We start from the raw sequence: 4548 nt of genomic DNA, 5'->3' as shown, positions 1-4548 counted from the left end.
CCCCCCCATCATTGTCTATTGTAAACACTCTATACACCCCATCCCATCGTATTTCATTCTTAAATTCCCACCATTTCCTTTTTCCTTTAATAAAGAAATTAATTGGCACCCCACCTGTGTGGTAATTGCTCCCCAAGATCCCATATACCTGCGGGCAGGGACAATGTTTGCTTTAAAAAAAAAGAAAAGAGCAAACAAGTTTAGATGTAGGACATTTGTGAAGAGGGAACTGTAACACTGAAACAGAACCCTTAAATGGAAATGCTACATTTGTGTCTTGGTAATGTTGTTGTTTTTTCCCCTCGAGATGAGGATTACTGCAATAGGGAAGTAAAACATTAAATCTTTCTTATATTCTCTTATCCTTTTCCCTTAGGTATGCCATTTGCTGATGTGATGCACTTTTAGTTCTTCAGCTGTGGGTTATATTGCAGATAGACTATAAAACTGTATTTTAACCTGATCTCCATTTCTACTTAAGATCTTTCAAAGTCTTTTAGAAGTTGTCTAGATTTTCTGAATCTGTGGCAGGACTCCTCTGAGCCTTTGAGAAAAAAACCCTGCAATGCTGCTGAAATTCTGTTGACTCATGGTAGATGTGCTTAGGATGCACTCCGGACATGAGGCAGGTGTGTGTGTGTCTCTCTGCAGAGACACAATGTGTAAAGAGCAGAGACTGAGGGAAGTCAAGCTGAATCCTAGAAATCGCCAAACTTGGGGAGGATGCTTAGGCTAGGGTTTATGTTATGTTCATTATTTTGGACTTATCAGGAAAGCAAAATCCTAGGTAAGGAGTTGGTTTAGGTGCTGACTCAGGTTTGGTCTGCGCTTGTTGTGTGGTTAGAATTCTTCCCATTTAATATGTTCTCTTACGTTTCTAGGCCTGGTCAAAATACAGAATTTGTGTCCTAAGGGAAATGACATTTCAACATTTCCCTGTGTCCCAAAGCAGAATGGACAGTTGACATTTTAAATTTTACTGAGGAACAGAAATTCCAAAATATTTTGATGTGGAAATATTGAAATGACTTTATCAAAACATTTTGATAATGTTGAAACTTTATAATATATATTTATAATATTTTATAAAATTAAAAGTTGGAATGAAATGAGAAAAATCAAACCACAATACTCCATTTTGATTCAAATTGTTTATCATAAAACACTTGGATTTTGATGATGTGCTATTTTTCAATAGAAAATTGTTTCTCTGAAAATTTTATGACCAGCTCTGTGTTTCTGATGTAGTCTATATTGTGTTTTTTATATTTGCTTTGCCCACTCTTTGATTCTAGGACTCTGATTTTACCTTGCTTACCACAAGATGTTACATCTCTCCCTACGTGTTGTTTAATCTTCTTCTTTGGGATATACAGATTTACAGCCCATAAGATAACTAAGCAATTTTCTAAAATAAGATATTCTTGTTGCAAGTCTGAAAATAATTAAAATGCATATTCAGTAGAGCATTTTATGACAAGAACAACAAATCATCAGGAGTACTTCACTGTAGAACAACCGATAATCACAATATTTGTTAATTGCTCTCCCTTTCAATTTAACTTACAAAGCAATTTGTTTGGGCCAAATCCAGGTTTTGACTAGAAATTTCATCCTGAACCTGAGAAACTATCCTGATGAAATTTTAATTGAAACCAATACATTCCAGGGAAATATTTAGGTTTTGATAAAACAGCATTTTTCTACAGCAAAAAGTTTTGCTGAAATTCTTTTGACCAGATCTACTCTAATACCTGTAAAGTATTAAAAGGATAAATTACCCTTAAAGTCAAGGTAAAAAAAGTGCAGAATAGAAACCAGATGATCAGACTCCCTAGACCACACAATATGCATGTAATTCCCTTCTAAAGCACAGGCCTAAATAAGGTGAGGATAACTTTTCAGGACTGAGCATATAGAGGTCTAAAGCTTACTCTTCGCTAATGGAGTTCTGAAGGATGCCTAATGACCAAAATTATTATTTTGATTACAGTAGTGGCCAGCAGTCCCATCAGACTGGGGCTCCACTGTGGTCGGTGCAGTGCAAACATGTAATAGTCTCTGCCTTAAGAAACATACAAACTGAAGATGTAACAGTTGGTTGCTGCACATGCCCAAAGAAAATACTAAGGCAGCAAGAACAGGATCACATGGCTATGTAGACTTGCTGTGTGCATAGACTGCTGTTTTCAAAATCTATTTTGTGATAGGGAGGAAAAAGTTGGTGGAATACATGAAAATTAATAAACCTGACTGTCTTCAGTAATATTACTTGTTCGGTTGTTGCCTGTAGGCGTTTTCTCCTGACATCTTGGTAGAGATGGTTATGAGATGATCAACTTAGTCCTGAGAGATTTGATGGAGAATAGGTTTTGTGAATTGATTTGGGAGCTCATACAATGCATGGAGGCAATGTGGAAGACGATAGAAAGGCAGCAATGGGAAATGGATGGTGGAGAGTATGGTGTTGGCTGAACTGAGAGCAAGTTACAATTCAATAAGAAACAAGAGAATAAGTAGGGTGGAGTCAAATTGTGAGTGACCTTAAAACAAAAACTTTGGTCTGATGCATTGTGAAAGGGGGAGCCAGATTAGGGATTTGGAGAGTGGAGAGATATGTTCAAAATGAGGACCCTGAAAACTGGCCTTAGAAAAGTATTTTGGATGGAACTGTGTGGGGCAAGTTAAGTGACAGGAAGCAAGTCAGGAGAGGAGCAAGTTACAGTAAAGCAGACAGGAGATAAGTGCTTGGGGAAGGGTTCTGACAGTGTGGATGGAGAAAGAAGGCAAGATTTGGGTAATGTTGTGAAGAAATGGTAAGATATGGATACAGCCTGGATTTGGCAGGTCTAAAAAGAGATTGGAGTCAAAGATGATGTCCAGGTAACTCCTGGAATACTGGGAGGGAAAAGGTAGCATTTGTGATAGAATGGCTTTTTGATGGATGGTAAGCCAGATATAGCCAGTGCTGTCTAGGTTCGGTCTGTTAGTATGAGGTAATCCATAGCATTTACCAATAATAAAGGTGGATAGAACAATTAAAAGGAAAAGTGCTCTTTAAAATACAAAATACTTGTAAAAATTGTACTAAGGCTGCGCTGGATTCTAGATCATTCAATTTTGCTGTATTTGGGTTTCTTTTTCTCAGTATGTAAACTGGTTCAGACAGAACAAATCCCAAAAATGAAATTGAAAAGCTTCTTGAACTGGACATAAAATCATATTGGATGTAAAGTACCTGTTAGGCAAAACATTTGTTTTAATTTCTTGCAGATAATTAGCTGTCAGGCTTACTAGCATGAAGAGGATATTTCTGAAAGGGATTTGTGAATTCTGCTATCTTGAAGCTGGCACATCACTGACTAATAGAGAAGTAAAGGCAGGCTGATTTACCAAATGGCTTTCAGTGATATTAGAGTTGATAAAAAGGCCAGGGGAGAAAGCAAAAAACAACAACAAAAGCTTGGCTTATTGTTCATTCTAAGTAATGCAAGTTACTCTGCAATCTTTATTTTCCCCCACTAGGGCTGCAGGATTCACATTGTCTGATCATTGTTCATAGCAAATAAAGGGATAGTATCATCTTGCTTGACTTTGTGTTATATGTGACTATGCCAAGCTGATAAATAAGCATAAAATAATTTGCATTAATTTCTAATGTTTTCCCTTATTGAGTAACAATGCTTAAAAGCTGTCACAGCAAGTGATCAGTGAACATCAAAAGCTATGGTTCAAGCAAGCATCAAAAATTGCCAGACACTTATGACTTTACGTTTGTCTTTTAGAAACCAGACACTGCATGAGGAGGAGACAGCATAACCCTGGCTGATCCCAATTTAAAAATAAGGAAGAATGAGTATAACTTAAAAATTGGAAACATGACTTTATTTGCCTTCTCTAAAAGATTAACAGTCCTTTAGTAAAGTTGGCATTAGAGTGAAGAATGAACAGAAAAGTTATAAATACATGAAATAACTCAATCTAGTCTTAATTAACACGATGAAAGCAATTACTTTTGTGGTCTGAGTGATGTTTTGTGATTGAGGAGCTGGGATGGAAAGGCAGCAAAGCACTTTTCTAGGAACACAGATATTGCCATACAGAATCAGACCAATGATCTGTGTAATCCAGATCCTGTCTCCACAAGTGGCCAGTACTAACAGTCTACACCAGTCAGAATAACCTGGAATAATATGGAATAACCATAGGGGAAGTGTCTTCATATCCCCCTGATAACTAAAGGTTGACTTATGCCTGAAGCATTAGGATTATGTCCCACTCTAAACTTCTTGGTGTCTTTTTTATTTTTTTTAAATAAATATACCCTTACTATTGCAGCTCTGGATGGTCTTATTAGCCATATAAATCTCCAGCTGTTTCTGGAACCCTGCCTCAATGATACCCTATGACAGTGAGTCCACAAGCTAATTGTTCACTGCGAGAAGTATTTCCTCCTATCAGTTTTAAATTTGCTACCTTTCATTTTCACTAAATGTCCCCAACTCAGTCTGACTCTGCTTAGGCTTCTGGAAAGATCTCGTTCAAACT

The 4548-nt window shown here is 37.0% G+C and overlaps 1 long non-coding RNA gene across 2 annotated transcripts in view; it reads left to right on the top strand.

The window, feature by feature from the left end:
• Positions 1 to 4308, top strand: part of LOC116819096 (uncharacterized) — a 16817-nt gene extending 12509 nt beyond the window's left edge. Inside the window, exons 2-3 of one of the 2 annotated variants that reach the window (XR_004372334.2) lie at positions 377 to 592; positions 3786 to 4308. This is a non-coding gene — a long non-coding RNA (uncharacterized LOC116819096). Of the gene's footprint in view, positions 1 to 198; positions 593 to 3785 lie in introns of those variants that run through there. The other variant, XR_012655351.1, reaches the window with a different exon arrangement.
• Positions 4309 to 4548: the final 240 nt, after the last annotated feature.

Source organism: Chelonoidis abingdonii, chromosome 2, assembly GCF_003597395.2.
Source record: "Chelonoidis abingdonii isolate Lonesome George chromosome 2, CheloAbing_2.0, whole genome shotgun sequence".
Taxonomy (NCBI): Eukaryota; Metazoa; Chordata; order Testudines; family Testudinidae; genus Chelonoidis; species Chelonoidis abingdonii.
This window is presented reverse-complemented; position numbering and strand designations above follow the sequence as displayed.